This window comes from Geotrypetes seraphini, chromosome 8 (assembly GCF_902459505.1).
Source record: "Geotrypetes seraphini chromosome 8, aGeoSer1.1, whole genome shotgun sequence".
NCBI lineage: Eukaryota > Metazoa > Chordata > Amphibia > Gymnophiona > Dermophiidae > Geotrypetes > Geotrypetes seraphini.
Window position 1 is genome coordinate 145,466,986 of NC_047091.1, and position 19,591 is coordinate 145,486,576.

Here is a 19,591-nt window from a genome sequence, read left to right on the forward strand (position 1 = left end):
TTTCATTTTGTTTCTTATAAAAGAAGAAGAACAGTTATAGAACTGCAGATATTACTACACAAAGGTCTATTTTTTTTCTGGCAGTAATGGGGATTTATGAGAAATGTGTATGCTGATAAGGTCTTGGAAATTGTGCTTGCACTTGAACAATTTTAACATCTAAAGAGATTTTCCAAGTGGTATAATATATGTGGAAAAGGTGACTAAAGTCTCCAGAAACAAAAAATTAGGTTTTAATTAATTCTGTTAGAGTAAACAGTCTATAATAATAAAACCCTAAGCGCGCATGCGCACTCTTACCTGCGTGGTCCGTGATCCCTGATCTGTAGGTTTGTGGCCGGCAAGAGTCCGCATGTGCGCTTACAAAGTTCCCTCTGTCGCAAACCCCCATATTCCACGGCGCTTACAAAGTTCCCTCTGTTGCAGACCCCCGAAGTTTACGACATCCAGGAAAAACGGCACTACTGGCCAAAGTTTTTTTTAAGTTTAAAGGTGCAGCGAAGCATCCGGGAGCATGTCACGTGGGAAGGATGCTGTTTGATGCGTGAGGGGTCGGACCTGTTCGCGTCCCTACGATTGGTTAGTGTTGCGATGTTAAGTGCTTTTCTGCAGTATTTGGCTTGAAGCATGCTGACTGACAGGCGTGAATTTTATTGACAAATTTTTCAACAAAATACAAAAACAGAAAATTAAGGCATAAACTTTACAACAATACAAATTGAGTAGCACAGCACAAGAAACAATAACACAAAAGATGAACACTTCCGTCTACGCAATATGCATCAAGAAGGGGAACGAAAGGAGGAAGGGAAAGGGGGGAAGGAAACTAAAGAAGAACGAAAGGGGGGAAAGCAGAAAGAGAAGTAAAAGAAGAGGAGGTCCCTCAGAGGCCAAATAGATAAGAAAGAAAAAAACATGACACTCAAAAATGAAAAAAATTGCATGATTATAAAAAATGCAAATAAGTCTTAAAAATGGCCCATTTCTGGACAACTTTATTGTTCAGAGATAAGGCTGCTGCACAGAGAAGTGGAGGGGGAGGGAAATACTGCTGCTGTTGCTGCACATGGAAGTGGGGTGGGGGAAGGGAAATGCTGCTGAAAAGGGAAATGGAGAAGGAGGGAATGCTGCTGCAGCTGCTGCACAGGGAAGTGGGGGGGAGGGAAATGCTGTTGCTGCACAGGGAAATGGAGGGGGAGGGAATGCTGCGGCTGCTCCACAGGGAAGTGGGGGGAGGAGGGAAATATTATTGCTGCTTCACAGGGAAGTGGGGTGGGGGAGGGAAATGCTAAGGAAATGGAGGAGGAGGGAATGCTGCTGCTGCACAGGAAAGTGGGATGGGGGAAATGCTGCTGCACAGGGAAATGGAGAGGGAGGGAATGCTACATTGGGGGCAGGGAGAGAGAAAGATAGAAAGAAAGACAGACAGACAGCGGGAGGGAGGGAGGGAGAAAGAAAGGAAGAAAGACACGGGCAGGAAGAGGGACAGAAAGACAGACAGAGAAAGGGGGCAAGGGAGAGAGAAATACAGCATGAGGTACAGAGATAGAAAGAAAGACAGACTGACATATATTCTAGCACCCGTTAATGTAACGGGCTTAAAGACTAGTTTGTAATATAACAGTTCAAATCCCATCTTTTATGTAGGGAAAAAAGTTACAGAAATTCAAACATGTAATTTTACAGCCTGCTTATAGAGCTATGACATGAAAAGTCAGCCATTTTGGATCTTTCACTATAGTCACCTTTTCCCAGAAACGGTCTCATATAGGAGAGATAAGCTGAAAATTGTTAGCTATACACAAGGCTCTTCCAGGCATGTCTAGTTTCAGTACGGGATGCTTCTAATTTGAGAGCTGAAAATACTGCTCTCAGATTTGTGTTTCTGAGCTCTTTATATAAGTAGTGTATGCAAGAGTCTTCTCTTGAAAATCTCACTTAGCCTCGGGGGCACACAATGAAGTTACAGGGAAATACTTTTAGAATCAATTGGAAGAAATTGTTTTTCACTCAGAGAATAGTTAAGCTCTGGAATACGTTGCCAGAGGATGTGGTAAGAGCGGATAGCGTAGCTGGTTTTAAGAAAGGTTTGGACAAGTTCCTGGAGGAGAAGTCCATGGTCTGTTGTTGAGAAGAACACGGGGGAAGCCATTGCTTGCCCTCTATTGCTGGCATGGAATGTTGCTACACCTTGGGTTTTGGCCAGGTGCTGATGACCTGGATTGGCCACCATGAGAGCAGGCTACTGGGCTTGATTTACCATTGGTCTAACCCAGTGAGGCTATTCTTATGTTCATATCAGCCTCTTGACAAATGTTTGAAGCAAATTGGTTTCTCAGCAAAAATGAGGTGGCAAGCAATCTCTGATTCTGAAGATATGCTACTTTTTAGTGTCTTTAAAGAAAAACTAACATAATTGCAGATCGACTTAATTGGCAATAGATATGACCAACATGTAGTTTAAAAAGAAAAAGAATAATGAACAGTATCAAAATATGCTAAGTTTAGTTATCAGTTTCCAGGTATATCCTGTGCGTTTTCAGCAGAAACCAAAACCATACCCCCTCTCCACCACAATAAGCCTGTCCTCCTTCTGAGACAACCTTCTCCCTCCCCGACAGAAAACCCATTCCCTCCCTAGACCGCCCACCAATTCTGCCCTCCCCCCATCTGTAGGCCCTTCACGAGCCTACCTTTTAAAAGCCCTGATAGTCTAGTAACATCTTTGGGGCAAGAGTTTCTTGAGTTGCTCTCGCCTCCACTGGTTGCATTATGAAAATGGCAGCCACGACTTACTGTGGCAGCCTCATAGCCACCATTTTAGAATTGGGAATGGCATGAGTTGGAAGTTCCTTTGCTGAAAAATCCTGCTTTGAAATAGAAGCACAGAAAGAAAAGAATACCACATATATACCAAGCTGCAAACTGTGGACCCCTTTATAAGTTGTCTAGCATGGTTACCACATTATTTTATGCAAGGAAGAAGTGCGATCTCTTCTGTCATCTTTGGTCACATGACACAAATGTGAGGGACTGAGGGCTAGATTCTCAAAACTAGGTAATAAAAACTGATGGGCTGTTATTGTAGTGATTTCAAAAAGGCGAGTCCTTCTAAAAAAAGAAAAAAATGCGCATGCAAATGAGGATGATGGAGAGTAGCAAAGATTCGCTAAATTTACATGAGATGAGTCGCTGGCCATAGTGATTGGTATGTGCGCAGAATACGCCATGAAAGAGGACTACATTTGCGCATGTGCCAGAAAAAGCAATGCTGTAAACACACATATCGTGTGCATGCCTTATTTGAGCGCAAAGATAAGAACCACCAACCATAATGCTGTACACTATTGTAACTCAAAACACGAGTGGCTCACAAATGCTTCTAATCCATGGGCATTTGAATTTTGAACCATGGTACAAATCTCGGCATGCTTTGCGAGGTTTCCCTGCCATAAAGCATCAATGATACCATATAGCTGCACCTATGGATGGTATGAGTGGATATCAGGGGCGATGTGTCAGTCATAGGCCTGCCAGAGCCATTGGATGAAAGGAAGGGAAGGGAGGGGAGATGTAACATTGGCTTTCAACAAGCGCACCTAAGATATGCCTTTGCTCTTGTAAAAACTACTATAATTCATGTAAATCTTGTAATTTGTTTTTAGTGTCTAATTTTATCATGAACCACAGCCAGAAACACATAAGACATGGCTGAAATACATACACTGAAGAAGCGTGCTTTTGTCCACCCCCCACCTAAAAAAAAGACTATAATTTATATGAATCATGTCATTTTTATTATGTTTCATTAGCCACATTAGAAACATATGCCACGAGATGCGCTTTTCACAGTGCGGGCACAGTACCGGCAACCTCGGATCAGTCGCTGATTTTTGGTCGCCAAACGCTGACACCACTCCTGGATAATCACTCGGCATCGTTAAAGAATCCATTGGAGTGCTTGTTTAATTATTGATGAGCCCATTTGCATGGCAGAATTGAAGACTGCTAGGAAGCTCGGAAAAGACCGCAGTAAGCCGTTCTGATAATTCGCCACTAAAATACATGCACGCTAAATCGTCTGGAACCAGTTTAGCGATTGCATTAAAAGCAATCTTTTGAGAATCTGGTCCTGAGATATCACAGCCTCACCATTGGGAACAAATAGTTACTTTACTTCACCTACCCTTCCTTCTGTCTCTTTAAAAGAAGGTTGCTTTATCTTTGCACTGAGTAATATAGTTCACAAGCCAACGTGGCATGCTCTAGTATGTTCCTCTATCCTATCAGCATTTCACTCTGCAGTCAATCTAATTGAAAATTGTGGAGCTGTTCTATTGCTCTTCTTCCTTCAGAGAGCAGTCATATTCTAATCATTGTCACAGACAGTGACATAGCAAGGGTAGGATGTGCCCAGGGCAGTGGTGCCCCCCCCCCCCCCCAACACCCTTCTCTCCTCCAACCACTCCTTCCAGCCTCCCACTTATGCTCTCCCTGCCCCCCATGTACTTCTGTAAATCTTTGCCAGTGCGAGTGGCTTCTCCAGCATGCCGCTTGTGCCAGCGTTGGGTTTCCTTCTGATGTCACTTCTCAACAAATATCCCATCAGGGAAAAGTTTTGCATGTTATCTCTAGTGATTTTATATCCCTTTCTGGATCAAAAAGAATGGCTATGCTCTCTAGAACTCAGAGTCTTATACGTGCATTTCCATTCACCCAGACCACAGAATGTTTCTTCAATTCCAAATAGCTCATCAACATTATCAATACAAAGTTCTTCCTTTCAGCCTGGCGTCCTCTCCAAGAGTTTTTACAAAATGGTGGTTGTGGCAGCAACACATCGAACTTATGGTTTCCAAGTGTTTCCCTATCTGGATGATTGGCTGATCAAGGCCACATCTCCTCAGGCTGTTTACTTGGCAACAAAAATGACCATAGAATTTCTTCAGCAGCTGAGGTTCGAAGTCAGTTTTTCAAAGTCTCAACTACAACCCTTACAATGTCTCCAATTTAAAGAATTGAACATCAAATAGCTGTCAGGTTTACAACTACTTGTCCACAAACCCTTTGTACTATTCACCTTATCAGAATCCTCAGCGGGAGTTTCGTCAGCCGTAAGCCTGAAGTCATTATGCCATTGTATAGATCCATGATGAGGCCCCACCTGGAATACTGTGTGCAATTCTGGAGGCCACATTACCGTAAGGATGTGCTGAGACTGGAGTCGGTCCAGAGAATGGCCACCCGGATGGTCTCAGGACTCAAGGATCTCCCGTACGAGGAATGGCTGGATAAGTTGCAGCTGTACTCACTCGAGGAACTCAGAGAGAGGGGTGACATGATCGAGACATTCAAGTATCTCATGGGCCGCATCGAGGTGGAAGAAGATATCTTCTTTTTCAAGGGTCCCGCGGCAACAAGGGGGCATCCGTGGAAAATCAGGGGTGGGAAACTGCACGGGGACACCAGGAAATTCTTTTTCACTGAAAGGGTGGTTGATCCCTGGAATAGTCTTCCACTTCAGGTTATTGAGGCCAGCAGCGTGCCTGATTTTAAGGCCAAATGGGATAGACATGTGGGATCTATTCACAGAGAAAGGTAGGGGAGGGTCATTGGGGTGGGCAGCCTAGATGGGCCGTGGCCCTTATCTGCCGTCTATTTCTATGTTTCTATGTTTAGAGCTTGATGTATCTCATTGCTCTAAGCTTTACGTGTCAAATCGTCATCGGATCCAAAATTTCTCCTTTAATTTTTTATATTTTTTTAGTGTTAACTTGCTAATGCTTATATTTGCTGTTAATTTTAAAACTTTTAAGCATATACTTAGCTTAAATCGTGTGGTCTCTGGCTAGGGATTTCAATCCATTGTGCATCTAGTCTTCTTTCCAAAGCCTCATTCTAATCCTGGAGAAGCAGCTTTTCATACATTGGCCTGTAAGCATGCCTTGGTGTACTATCTACAAAGAACTAAGTCATAGAGGACTTCACTTCAACTGTTCATTTCCTTTGATCCCAACAAACTAGGCTATCCTGTCACCAAGAGAACTATTTCTACATAGTTAGCAGCCTGTATTTCCTTCTGCTATGCTCAAGCTGGGTTTCACCTTGAGAGACATGTTACAGCATACAAAGTTTGAGCGATGACAGCCTTTCTTATGATCCACTCCCATTGATGAAATTTGCAAGGCAGCCACTTGGTCCTCAATTCACACATTCACATCTGTGTAGAATCCTACTCCAGATGAGATGGTCATTTCGGCCAAGCAATATTACAGAATTTATTTTCTTCTTAATGGCCTCCCTCCCTCCATCCCATTATATTCAGCTAGGGAGTCCCACATGTGAGAATATGCTGCCTGGTTGTCCTAGGATAAGAACATAAGAACATAAGAATTTGCCTCTGCTGGGTCAGACCAGAGGTCCATCCCGCCCAGCGGTCCGCTCCCGCGGCGGCCCTCCAGGTCCATCACCTGTGTAATGGTCCCTGACTATTTCTATAACCTACCTCAACTCCTATCTGTACCCCTCAATCCCCTTATCCTTAGTATAACAGGTGTTATCCGGAGACAGCAGGTAGATATTCTCACATCCCACCTACCTCCCCTGGTTGGCTTCTTAGCTTGCTTAAGGAACGGTGTGGGCAGTGTAAAAGCTTATGAATTCTTAATGTGCCAGTACACTTTTCACCGTCCGTACCAGATTCTGTGGATGATGTCACCCGCATGTGAGAATATCTGCCTGTTGTCTCTAGATAACACCTGTTACGGTAAGCAACTGTGCTAACTGGATACAATTCTCCTGCATCTCCAACAGATGACATTCATAACTGTTCCCGTTCAGTTCAATGGAAACAGATACATGCTGGCTTTATACACACAATACACAAAGATTTTCTTCATTTCATGCTCTGTCAGAAACCTACCCCCCCCCCCAATGGGGGTTTCATACCTTTGTAATATAGACCCTATTTTGATACTTTTAACATACACCTTTAAAGATAAGGATGGATGCGTAGATATGGCTCTTGTTAAAAAGTAAAGTACTCCCAAAACTTTAAAGATGGTGCACTTGGTTTGTTTCTTTGCATTGTAAGCTTGTTCCAACTGAGGGACATATGTTCATCACTGGCAGGGGACAGTTAGACCTTTGTATCTCTAGGATGTCCCAGAGGCCTTTGGCATACATGGGGTCATGATGCAATATACTGTATATCTCAGAATATGCTTTGCGTGAGTTACTGGACTCCTGTCTCTCCAGATGAAATGGTTTTTAGCGTGTTAGTTTGATTTTTATGAACAAATATTTTTGCTGGAGAGTAATCGATTAGCTCATGGCTCATGGATGGCTGACCATTAAGAAGAAGACTGTGGTCTCTAGTTCATTTCATGTAAGCCAGTCTTCACCTAGCTCCTGCTGGTTTGCAAGGGAGGCCACATAGATCTATTGGTTGGGAAACAAGAGCAGGAGTCAGGAAATTATAGGCTATTTTGGTGTGATCTTACTGTTTTGGTGTGATCTTGAACATGTTATAAGGGAAAACAAAGTGATTTGCTTAACACAGCTGGCGCTTCTAATGGTCTGCCAGACAGACTTGGAATCAGCACGACAGAGCAATATGTCATTGCTGTTTCGATTGAATGTTACATAGATATAAGTTAGATTTATCAGCGTAGCTGTTATGGCATCTGTGGACAACCTATTGCTAAAATCTATTATATTTTTAAAAGTACAGGCATTGCCTTTTTGGGGGTTTAGCAGTAGAAGTGAAACACTAATAGCTATAAACTATCCAGTTTCTTTCTGCCTCCTGCTTTGGATAGCTTAAATAGCCCTCAGTAAATAACACACTTCCTTTTCTATCTGAATAATTCCCTGCAGCCTTATATTAAAGAGGAGTTCTAGCATCTTGCCAGCTGATATTTGAATGTTAAAGTAATTGGAAGTGCCTCATTTGCTGGAGATGTTCTCACTGGCACTGAGCTCTCTTCCTCTATGCTTTTTCCCCTGGATTTCTATATTTGAGCCCTGTCTCACACTCCCCATTTATAGCTGTGGAGATGCTTGCATGTGTAAGCCCCTTGCTTATCTGGCAGCTAGGAATGGGGTCACATAAAGTATTTCTTTAGGGTAGGATCGTTAGCTGGGACCAGCACTAGGCTGACAGGCCATCGCAAGCTTCTTCACACAGTCTCGCTCCTCCAAATAATCCAGACCACACCACAGGAAGATGAACCAAACTTCCAACTTTATTCTTCTCAACAAGTAAATGAGACAACATGGAGAAATGGCTTAGTTGTAGTACTTATAACCTATTACAAAGTCTCTATTTTATCAGTTGTTTCAATTAATAGGTCTCCTGGAAAAGATCTTCCATTTTGGATGGACCTTTATCTAATGGTGAAGGTAGCCCAAAAGTGGGGTTTCCAGGAAAATCAGGACATGTCCTTTTTTTAGAGGACTGTCCGGGTGCCCAGAGGGATTTCCAAAACCCGGCACAGGGCCGCGTCTGAAGGGCGTCTGCGCATGGGTGGATGTCAACATGATGATATCATGTGCATGCATGCATGCACATGATATCATTGCGTTGACATCCACACATGCGCGGATGTGGTCCCGAGCTCATGGAGGTTTATGTGGGGGCGGGGTTGGGAACAGAATGGGGTAGAGCTGGAATGGGTTATAGGTTATAAGTACTACAACTTCTCTGCTTCTTTTCTTTTCACTTTGCTATTTGTACATGACAGAATAGCACTATTTGACCCAACCTCACTTTGATTAGTCTGGCATTTAAGCTGTTCAATTCTTACTTTGGGTTCCTTGAAAAAGAATTCCAAAACATGGTCCATGTTGGGACCTGGAGAAACCCCAAAAGTTAAGTGAGATTTTTTTCTCTTTTGCCATTGAGTAAAACGATTTTAACTTTTGAATAGCACTTTTCTTTACACCATTCACTATTCTATACACAGTGAATGGGTGGTGGGTTCGACTATAGGAGCTTTGGCTCTTGGCCAAATTACATAATTCTGAGTGTATGAGAACCACATCACACTATACTTTTAACTATTTATGAGATAACCAACAGATAAATATAACATTAGGAGTCTTTTCTATTGTCATATTTAGCTAATTTGACTTCCTATTCTCTTAGCATCTATTAAACACGCTTCTCTACTTTAGCTGTTGTGACTAACTTTGCCCAAAAGACAGATCTCACGCTCAAAAAAGGTCTTAAAAACCTTCTGGAGTGAGGTCAAACTTCTTCCCTAGACTCCACCGCCTCTCCAGAGAGCCCAAGAGTGGCCTTGGTCTCTCTATCTTAGATGGGCCAGGATTCTCCCAGCCCCCTTCTACAGAGATCTTAACAGATCTCCTGGCTCCAACCAGTCTGCCACATAGCCCACACTCACTGGTTCCTATAGCAACCTGTGCCACTCCAGGTGCTTAAGTTTAAAGTCATACTATCAAAATTGTATCAGTCCCACTGCACACCGCAGTGATGACTTCAATTTATTGCCTATCTCAGGGGTGTCCAATGTCGGTCCTCGAGGGCCGCAGTCCAGTCGGATTTTCAGGATTTCCCCAATGAATATACATGAGGTCTATTTGCATGCACTGCTTTCATTGTATGCTAATAGATCTCATGCATATTCATTGGGGAAATCCTGAAAACCCGACTGGATTGCGGCCCTCGAGGACCGACATTGGACACCCCTGGCCTATCTCATGCAGCCCTATTGCCTGGGCACTGTAAATAACCTGTAACTTTTAATCTCTTCACACCGATTAGCAGAATAAAGGACACATGCACTTCCTTTCACTCCCAAAGTGCATCACATCCCTATCCCTGCTACCTATGTATGCCGTTTATGCTTAGGGTTACCAGATGTCTGGGAAAACCTGGACATGTCCTCTTTTTAAAGGACTGTTCGAGTGCCCGGGGGGGCGAAATTTTTTTAAACCCGGCAATATATCTGGGTTATAGAAGGCCTCGAGCTTGGGCCATATCTGGAGGGCCTCCGAGCATGCACAGATGCGATGTGATGTCACACGCATGTGCACATCATCACATCACATGCTTGGAAGTCCTCCAGACGTGAACCTGAGCTCAAGGAAAAAGAAACAATGTTCATGGGGGGGGGGGGGGGGGAGGCAGGGCCACGTGTTTTCTTTTTTTTTTTTTACAGACAAAATCTGGTAATACTATTTATACTATATCCTGAACCCTCAATGTAGCTTTTTAGAAAGATATATAGAGGGGAAGCTATCAACATGCGCTACCATTAAAATGGCCTATTTTATCACTGATTTGTGCTATTGTAGCACAGGTTCTATTTTATGTATGACATCTCCCCCCCCCCCATCCTCAATTTTCAGCGGTACTTAGCTGGCCAGGAACTGCTCCCCACTGGCTAAGTACCGCCAATATCTGCCAATATTCAGCAAGCAATAGCAGCTATCTCCCATTAAATATTTGCTTAATTGGCTGGTGACCAGCCATGTCACGCATCCTAGCCAGTTACCACCAATATCCATCGGCTGGCTGACTAAGGCTAGCAGCAAGTCTCTCTTTCCCCGTTTTGCCTTAGCAGGCCAGCCGCTAAATATTGGCTTGGTTGGCTAAGTCCTCGGTGACGAACCTTGACCTGGATATTCAATGCCGATGACCAGATATGACCCCAGGATTGAATATCTGAAATCTCTGCATACCGCAGGAGGTAGCTAGGCTGCCTCCCACAGTCTGAATATTGGGACCCTAGTTACTAATAATTGGGGTTAACAGTAAACTATGCCATCTCAATGGTATCCCATAATGACAACTTCCCCTTTTAAAGGTAAAAGAGGACTAAAAGCCTGATTTATGAAGTTTCATTCCCATAGACTCAGAATGAATATAAAGCTTTAATACGGTATATCAATCTCCAAATTTAGATCTCACTAAAGGAGAAGATGCTGTATCTGCTTCTTTTTTTAATGGCTAAAGTTTGCAAGTCTCAGTTACAACAGATGGGCCTCTGTCCCCAGAGCTTGAAGTAATTTTCAGTCTCTGAGTTATTTGTATACTTGCTGTATAGAAAAGTCTCTTACATGTTTCTCCCTTTTTAATTATCTAATTATACAGAAATGATCAAGAACAAAAAAATACAAGAATTGTACAGGGATAGACCGAAGGTCCATCAAGCCCAGTATCCTGTTTCTAACGGTGGCCAACCCAGGTCACATGTACCTGACAAGATCCCAAAGAGTAAAACACATTTTATGATGCTTATCCTATAAATAAGCAGCGGATTTTCCCAAATCCATCTTAATAATGGCTTATGGATTTTTCTCCGTATATATAGGCTACTGCTCATAATTCAGTGCGGTGCACAAGATATATATGAAGGATTCCCTACTTATGGATTTTTCTGTCAGGAAATTATCCAAACCTTTTTTTAAACACTGCTAACCTAACTGCTTTCACCACATTCTCCGGTTTGACAGGATATAAATAAAGCTATTATTATTATCATCAAATTCCAGAGTTTTATTACTTGTTAAGTGAAAAAATATTTTCTCTGGTTTGTTTTAAATCTACTACTTAGCATGCCCTTGGTCCTAGTATTTTTGGAAACAGTAAGCAAGTTATTCACATCTACCCGTTCTACTCCATTCAGTATTTTATAGACCTCTTTCATATCTGCCCTGAGGCATCTGTTTTCCAGGCTGAAGAGCCATAGCCGCTTTAGCCTTTTCTCATAGGGAAGTTGACCATCCCCCTTCATCATTTTTGTTGTCTTTCTCTGTACTTTTCCTAATTCCTCTGTATCTTCTTTTGAGATGCGGTGACCAGAATTGCACACAGATCTGAGGTGCAGCTTTACCATTATTATTACATTCTCATTTTTATTTTCCATTCCTTTCTTGATAATTCCTAAAATTCTATTTGCTTTCTTAACTGCTGCTGTTGCACACTAAGCTGAGGGCTTCAACTTATCCTCAATGATAACACTTAAGATCCTTTTCCTGGGCGGTGACTCCTAATGTGGAATCCTGCATTACATAGCTATAGTTCCGTTTCCTCTTTCCCACATGCATCACTTTGCACTTGCTCACATTAAACATCATCTGCCATTTTGATACCCAGTCTCGCAAGATCTTCTTGCAATTTTTCATAATCCTCTTGCTTTTTAACAATATTGAACAACATTGTGTCATCAGCAAATTTAATTATATCACTAGTTATTCCCATCTCTAGATCATTGATAAATATATTAAAAAGCAGTGGTCCCAGCACAGATCCCTCAGGAACACCACCATTTACACTTCTCCATTGAGAATATTAACCATTTAACCCTACCCTCTGTTCAGTGACATAACGAGTGAAATGTGTACCCAGGATGGAGGTGCTTAGCATTGCTGTGCCATGTACCCCCTGTATGTCCCCCAGCATCGCAATACCATGCCCCCCTTCACCCTTTTCCATGGCCTTCTTCAAATCTTCACCAACCATGGGCAGCACCTCTTACCTACTGCTCATGCTAGCCTCATGCTTCCTTCTGATCACTTACTTGTTCCCGTGAACAGGAAATGATAGAAAGAGGAAGGAATGAGGCCTGAGCAAGCAGCAAGTACAAGTATGATTTTCTGTTTTCTATCTTTTAACCAGGTCTTCATCTATAAAAGGACATTACCTCCTATCCCATGACTTTCTAATTTCTTCAGAGGTCTTTATGTTTTACACAGTATTAGGGGACATGTACCACTGTTTCTGTGGTGTTGCACTGTATGCAGAGTTTGGCTTCTTGGCGGTTCAGTTTAACTTTTGTCTACATATTTCTATTTTTAGTTTGTGATTACTTATTCAATATTGTTCTGTGTGTTTTGAAAAGCACATGGTTTTCTGTTAACATTGACTGTGCAGGATCGATCTGTATTGTAATCTGTCTTGTTTAATTTTTGCAATGGGTGTATTGATGTTCTAGTGCTCAGTGCAGTGTTTAAGGTGCTGCCTTTTCCTAGGTGCACCCTTGTTGCATGGCTTGTGGATGATTGGCCCTGGGTATCAAATATACTAGGTATTCGACTGGCCAAGACGTCCAAATAGGTCATTTTCAAAAAAAAAAAAAAAAAAAGTGGTCGTCTAGCAGTTTAAAAAATGGATGTTGTCCCACTCTAACTTTTAGACATCTTGTGGGAAATGTCCAAAGTCAGACTTAGACATCCTATTGAAAATGTCTCTTTTTAGATATTTGTGGGGATCTTAAGAAAGTACATTGAAACATTGCCTTAAAGACCTGCAATATGTCTTACATAATATCCAGTGCTGGTATTAATAATCAGACCTTAGTTCTTGCTGATAATTTTTGCCCCTTTTGGCATAATTCATGGCAGTAAATTTTCCACTGCAAGAGATGGATCACCACCAATGGGGTTTAGAAGTGTTCTTCAGGGATGACCAAGGGTATGGGAGTGCTATTAACTAGGTGATATGAAGGTATTAATTCTCTGCTATTGAGGTGAAAGGGTGAGGTATATAGGAGCTGTTATAGTATTTTAATGTCGTAGGGTTTAGTTAGACAGTTGTAGGATGGTTTTTTTTGGCTTGTTTGTAATGCTTTATTCATATGTATTTTGGGCTGTTGCAAGAGTGAGGGATGGAGCTGTAATCTAGGTAATTTTTTAATTTTATTTGCTGTTTTTTTACCTTTAATATAAACTGTGTTTAATTCATATTTGTGAAGAAAGGTGATATATACCGTACATACTTAAATATAGGATGAGATTTCGGGGCCAAAAAAATGGCCCAAAAATGGGGGTCTCATCCTATATTCGGGTCATTACCCAGTGACCACCCAACACCCTCCTGGACTTCCTGCAAGCCTGCCGCTAGGCCAAGACAGGAGGGATCCCTCCCGTCTCCCATCCCAGCCGATACTAACAATTACTACCCTTCCTCCTCCCTCCCTCCATCACGTACCTTTTCCCTGGTGGTCCAGCGGTATATTCCGCACTGAACTCCTCCTGCCAATCTCGTGACCAGCAGCCAGCGGTGGATCCGGACCAGCATACAGGAGCGAGCTTTCGAGCTCCCGCCTGGCCCTGCATCGCTCCTTGAAAGGCTGCCGCCAGATCTCATGGTTCTCGCGGCAGCCATTCAGGGAACAGCGCAGGGCCTAGCAGGAGCTCAAAAAGTTTGCTCCTGTATGCCAGCCCGGGTGCACTGCTGGCTGCTGGCCACAAGATCAGCAGGAGGGGTTCAGCGCATGATACACCGCTGGACCACTAGGAGAAAGGTACGTGATGAAGGGAGGGAGGAAGGGGAGGCGGTAATTGTTAGTATCAGCCGGGACGGGAGATGAGAGGGATCCCTCCTGTCCCAGCCTATCACTAGACAACTAGCGGGGGAAGAGGGTACAGGGAAGGAAGGTGGAACAGGGTGCAGAGCCTGGCAGGGAGGAGGGACAGGGTGCAGAGCCTGGCAGGGAGTGAGGGGGTTGGGTTCAGAGCCTGGTAGGGCAGGAGGCTGAGTGCAGAGCCTTGCAGGGAGGGAAGGGGGCTGGGTGCAGAACCTGGCAGGGAAGGGCATGAGGGATGGGACACTGGGTGCAGATTCTAGCAGGGCATGGCACTGGAATATTAAAATGGGGTCTCGACTTATATTTGGATTGACTTATATTCAAGTATATACGGTAAGTATAAAAAATATAATGAAACAAAATTACATAGCAGTATTTTGTTATCATCTGTTTCCACCCTTTCCTTCTTTCTCTATATTCCTTTCTTGTGTCCATACAGAAATGCAAGAGCAGAATGCAAAGCTATGAGGTCTATTTTAATCACTAAATTTTGGCATGAAATAAATTTGCATTTCATTTAGGTTGTCACATCCTAATTATCGTCAAAAAAAAAAATCTTTGCATATTGTTAAGAGCTTGTGCTATTGTTAGCATTACAGCTGTAAATATCACAATTTAAAAAAAAAATATTCCCCTTGCCTCAGATTATTTTTGTTTTCTAAATATACTATTCAGTAATTTGAGCGCTCACTTGCCCAGTGATCCAAGTTTCAAGTTTATTTGGACTTGATATACCACTTTTAAAAATGCAAAGCGGTTTACAATTATACAGAGAATTAAAAACTACTTAAAATAATATTTTAAAAAGTGAGAAACAGACTGACATAAACAATACGAATGTAACATGCTACTTAAGAGGAAATGGGAAGAATACATTGCATGAAACTAATAGAAAGAGGAAGGAAAGGATGGAAGGGGTAAGGGAGTCTTTAATGTTAAGCCAATAGTCTGAGTCTCATAGGTGGTAAATCCTAGGAATAGATCTCATAAGCATCTCTGAAAAGAAATGTTTTAAGATCAGAGTTAGATGATATCTCACAGCCTTTATATTCAACATTTCAATTACTGCACAATAGCTGGTACTTTGCAAATGACTGGACAAAAATTGTCAATAGGAAAAAAGACATTGGAAGAAACCAGAAGGAATATTAAGAGGGACATGGTAGACTTTAGTAGTTGTGTTGGGCTTACACTGGAGATGTTATGGTGATGACGCTGTGAACCCCAAACACAAAAGTCATGAGGCAGAGAGGTCACCAACCGGAACATTGCCCAACAAGTGTAATCTTTATTTAATCTGGACTCGACACTGCCAGTGTGGTTCGGCATAAAGTGCCTTTTTAAAGAGTCTACAAAAGTCATATAAATAAAACAAATAAATGAATGATATAAATAAAACATAGAAATACAATATTCTGGTTGGACAATATTCTGCTTTGGTGACCTCTCTGCCTCATGACTTTTGTGTTTGGATTTTCAATTTCATCGTTGAGGTCCTCTCTGGTCTCTCTTGGATGAAGCTGTGAACGGCAATTCTATGAGATGGTGCCTAGATTAGAGAATAGTGGTACACATTAGCACCTAACGCAGACTAGTAGAAGGGTCCCTTTGTTTCCTCCGAAACCCTAGGACTCAAACTTAGGTTGTCCACACAGCAGCATACTGATCTACCAGAACAGCTCAAAAACACTGCTTCCTGATCGTCCCAAGCAAAGCAAATTGAAACAGAAAGCGGGAGTAGTAAGATGCTAAGAACCTTTGGAAGAGCCATTGGTCTCCATTCTGCAAAATTTCTAAACCAGATACACTTCTGAAAAATCAGATCTAGTCCTCCTGTGGCATTTTTTTTTTTTTTTTTCATGTTCCTGGAAGAGGTAGGAGGTGGAGACAAAAAACTGTTTGAATTCAAGAACGCGTGGGATAGGCATGTAGGATCTCTCAGAGAGAGGAAGAGATAATAGTTACTGCGGATGGGCAGACTGGATGGGCCATTTGGCCTTTATCTGCCATTATGGGAATAGAGGAGAAGAAAGTTAAAACCTCTTCCACACTTTTGTAAAAGATGGGGGGAGGGGGGTTAAATGTTTTAAAATAAATAATGATTTTTCTGCAATCTGATCTGAATTGGCGCAGAGTTCTAAATGGTAGCTGTTTGATATGGAAAAAAATTAAGCAGAATAATTTTTGTGCTCTTTATTTATTTATTTTTGGTGTTGGAAAGTGTAAGAGCATTTGACTTCATAATGTTGATCTGGCATTATTGGGTATCAATCATACTTGATATATAGGCTGGAATTCTACTGTACTGGATTTTGAATAACATCATACATGCTTTAGAAATTATTCTTACCTTAATCAGAACCCAAATGAAGCTTAAAAACAAAGGTGAAATCCTATTGAATTTTGTGACCTGAACAGATTGTCCAAACAGCTGTGCTCTGGACAGTTTGTACCTCTCTGACTACTTGGAATTAAATACCAGCCAGACTGCGATGCCTGTCAGAAATGTTGTCTTCAGATTTATTTTTTTATGTGCAATGAAACAACAAAGATTAATCAGCAAATAAACCATAACTGGATCTAGCTCTTAAGGCACATTCCTTTCTCTGAACATGTGGAACAGACTTATCCTCAAAGAAAGAACAAAAAGATTGTCTTATTTTAGAAAATGGAATAGAATGACTCATATCTAACAAATATCCATTCGTGAAGGCGTACAATTCATGCAGTAAAATAATATGGGCCAAAGCTCATCACTATGTAATTATTTTCATTGAATAAAGGATTGTCTCAAAGGAATTTCTGAGGCAACTGTTTTCATTCAGAAACCCCATTTTTGGAAGTTGCCTCAGGTCTTCTGCAAAGCTTCTGCCAGCGTGCATGCCTTCCCCCCACAGAGAAAAATGCAAAAATGGCATTGATAATATAAATGTTAATGTAGAGTGACTATTCTGTGCATTGTATGAAGCCACTGAAGATCATTGAGCATTATGCAGTGCAGAGATCAAGAAAATGTGGCAGAAAGATACACAAACATTTCCTATTCCATTGGGTGCCTCAGCCTTGATTAAAGGCATTTCCAAGCACACATTGATAAGTTGCTTACACATATTACATCCTCTGAGCTCAAAAAGGAAGTTTTGTTTGGCACAATGCAAATACTATAGTGAGCGTTAGCAGTATATCTGAGCGACTGAGCTCTTCCTCTATGTCAGGGGTCTCAAAGTCCCTCCTTGAGGGCCGCAATCCAGTCGGGTTTTCAGGATTTCTCCAATGAATATGCATGAGATCTATGTGCATGCACTGTTTTTGATGCATATTCATTAGGGAAATCCTGAAAACCCGACTGGATTGCGGCCCTCAAGGAGGGACTTTGAGATCCCTGCTCTATGTATTCTGCTTTGGCTTAGGCTATTTCTAATGTATATACAAAATTAACTATTTGGAGATAGTGCCTCTAGAACAGACACCAGGATCCCTCCCTCCCTCCAGCCCCGAGGCAGCAGAAGCAGGCGGTAGTCCTGAGCCGCAAACCTCCACCTCCCTCCCTCTCTTCCTTACCAGAAGCGGCAGCCGGTCAGCAGGAGGCAGCTCTCAAAACAGGCTGCTTGCGGCCAGCCCCGGCAGGGTCTTTCCTCTGATGCATCAGAGCATTTAGCGATTCGGGCCACGATAGAAATCTCTACCAGGGCCCTAATGCCATCTCAAGAAGTGTAAATAACTGATTCACATTATCTACCATTCAATTAATGCAAAGTAAAGAAATTTCTTCTTTGTTCACTGAATGGCAAAATGCTACAAGTGCCCCCAACAGTTAATGGAGAACTTTGCAGTTATCTTACATTCATTTTGGCCATTAAATCACAGTAACTGCCAAAACCTTACTGCGCTTTCTTAAACAGGGCCCTGATTTTATGATCTGCTTTAAATTCTTAGCAATTCTGTGGTTTGTAGCCACAAGCTCAGTGACCCAGAATTAGAGAATGACACGGTGACAAAATTTGTCCCCATTCCCGTCCCCGCGGATAACCGTGGGAAATAAACCCATGTCATTTTCTAGTATCTATTTCAACCTCGGTCCTTCTACACCAGCATTCTTCAAAGCAAAACTTGCGGGTCAGTGGTTGTGGCCATTCATACTCTCATTCTTATGTGAGCCAAGGATATTGAAGCCATTGTGACATCACTGATGTGATTGGTTCTTAGACTCTGGTGGAATGAGGCATTATGACATCACAATATCTGCTCTGGTTACCAGAGACTGTCATTCTGTAGTGTCTGTTTCAACCTCAGTCCTTCTACACCAGCATTCTTCAAAGCAAAGCTTGCGGGTCTGTGGTTGTGGCCATTCATACTCTCATTCTTCCCTCTCTCCTTAAAGAATGGCATAAAGATGGTTTCGCGCGGTTATCCGCGGGGACGGGAACGGTGATGAATTTTGTCACCGTGTCATTCTCTACCCAGAATCTCTACTCAAACAATTGCTGCAATACTAATGATACAGCAAAAGCTAAAAAAAACAAGGGGCGGGAAGTTAGCTCAGGGTTACCAGATTTTCCGAATTGAAAATCCAATGCCATGGGCCTGCCCCCAGCCCCGCCCCTCAACCTGTTCGTTTGTTGGGACGGCATCTGCACATGCGCTGGTGTGAAGCGATTGACATCTTGTGCATGCGCGTACGTGCGTGACATCACCACATTGTGTCCGCGCATGCGCAAATGCCATCCCAACGTCACTGCTAGCTGGAAGCTTTTCAAAACCCGGACAAAGTGCTGAGTTTTGAAAATCCGTCCAGACCCCCGGACATGTCCTCGAAAAGGAGGACATGTCCTGGGAAATCTGGACGTCTGGTAACTGGTTCACAGTCATTTGCGCGCGGGACAAAGCCGCGCCGACATTTGAGCCCAGACAATTAGGCGCAAGACTCCAGCGCGCCACCGGAAAAGTTAATTTTAAAGAGCTCCAATGGGGGGTAAGAGGGGGGAACCCCCCAGTTTACTTAATATTGTTTGTGCTGCCGTTGGGGGGGGGTTGGGGGATTGGAACCCCCCATTATAAAGGAAACCTAACTTGTTCCTGATTTTTTTTTTAGGAAAAACTTGTTTTCTGTATAATGGGGGGTTGCACACCCCACACCCCCTCCCCAACGGCAGCGCAAACAGTATTAAGTAAAAATATACCCCTTGCTGGAGTCTTGCGCGCAATTGTCTGGGCCAAAATGTTGGTGCGGCTTTGTCCAGCGCACTTTGTCCGTC

General features: G+C 42.6%; 1 protein-coding gene across 18 annotated transcripts in view; it reads left to right on the plus strand.

The window, feature by feature from the left end:
- The window catches only part of RIMBP2 (RIMS binding protein 2), a 598,797-nt gene that overhangs the window by 359,734 nt on the left and 219,472 nt on the right, over positions 1-19,591 (plus strand). The window lies entirely within an intron of this gene.